At 34.6% G+C, this 1443-nt stretch overlaps 1 long non-coding RNA gene across 1 annotated transcript in view; it reads right to left on the reverse strand.

Moving 5' to 3' along the window:
* Nucleotides 1-738: 738 nt before the first annotated feature.
* The window catches only part of LOC107550197 (uncharacterized), a 2307-nt gene continuing 1602 nt past the window's right edge, over nt 739-1443 (reverse strand). Inside the window, exons 2-4 of the long non-coding RNA XR_001604631.1 lie at nt 1314-1394; nt 1075-1177; nt 739-941 (exon numbers count right to left, since the gene is read on the reverse strand). This is a non-coding gene — a long non-coding RNA (uncharacterized lncRNA). The remainder of the gene's footprint in view (nt 942-1074; nt 1178-1313; nt 1395-1443) is intronic.

Below are 1443 nucleotides of genomic sequence, written 5' to 3' on the forward strand. Positions count from 1 at the left end.
CCATATGTGGTCATTTATGACAGGATCTTCCGGGTTCTTGTGATGAATGGACAGAATCTGTTAAAGATTTATTTGTCCCCAGTTAATATAAAACTGCAACAGATTGCATCGTGGGGTTAACCTGATGCAGCAATAGATTTGTTGATTACAATGATTGTTTTTTCAACAAGGGCATAATGGTTCCCATTGTATAGGCTACATTGTTTACACTAATATTAATTAATGTACAATATTTAAACTCAAAAGTTTGCATATACTGTGTAAAAAATGAATTATAAAAGTCAAAATGTTTCATTTGCTTACAAACCCCGAATTTTCCAATGTTTATTGATATGTCAAACTTTTCCCAGATAAACATAGTGCCCAGAACAGCAGTCTCCAGTTTGTGCCACTATGAAAATAATGAAAACAAAAAAAAGCAGTTGATTATAAAAATGTATTTGCATAAAGGTAACTAAGAAAAATGCAACAGAAAACCCCTTTAAAAACATAGTCTAATATTCAAAAATAAAAAGAGAATTTGTTTACAGAAATCGTGACAAAAGATGCCAAACAATATTCAAGGCTCCAGTTGAAAATATATAATTTTCTTCCCTTTAACAAACAAATGAAAAAAATTATTAAGAACAATGCTTCAATATTTTACAATTATTACCTTTAAAAATATATCTCCTGTAATCACTGTTTGCTTCTATTGTGACTAAATTAATGGTTAATAACAATTATAATTTTATAATGATAGTGACAGGAGTGCTTATAGTAGAGATGGGAGTGATGACTGTAGAGGAGAAATTAATACAAGTAGACATGCTAAGACTGGAAGTTGGCAGTAAAGGACTGAGAGCAGATGTGCCACATGAGAGAGAGAGATGTGGAAACTTTTGGACGGGCTGATATTGTGCAGAGCTGATGGAGAAGGACTAAGTAATCTGTGAGAAATCCTGCAAGAAGAAACAAAGAGAATTTATCACATGATGAACAACAAAAACACTGACAACAACAAATGGCAGACAACAACATACCGTAACTGCAGAGTGTATAACAGTCAAAGTGCTCAGACCGACACAGACGTACCATTGGAAGTGTTTGCCTTTGCAGCTTTTGGTCTTCTCCATAAACGCACAAGATGGTCAAATTCAAATCCCATGACAGGCCTTCCTTTGGTCTTCCCTTTCAGCTGAAATGAAGGGAAATATAAACATGTTGAGACAGTGTGTTAAAAATTATCTGTGACCAAAATATTTGATTAACACATAATATAAGGATGCGTTCATTAAAGGAAATCAGTTTTAACTAAATGTCTTCAACATTACCTTTGAAGGACTTCTTCAGCCTCCTTGACAGCTTCTTCAAGATCAGCATTGGGAGCGTCGAGTTGAAGTTCCCTGTTAATTCTAGCAGAGAGAGAGAGAGAGAGAGAGAGAGAGAGAGAGAGAGAGACGT

This window comes from Sinocyclocheilus grahami, unplaced genomic scaffold (assembly GCF_001515645.1).
Source record: "Sinocyclocheilus grahami isolate Dianchi unplaced genomic scaffold, SAMN03320097.WGS_v1.1 scaffold391.1, whole genome shotgun sequence".
Taxonomy (NCBI): Eukaryota; Metazoa; Chordata; class Actinopteri; order Cypriniformes; family Cyprinidae; genus Sinocyclocheilus; species Sinocyclocheilus grahami.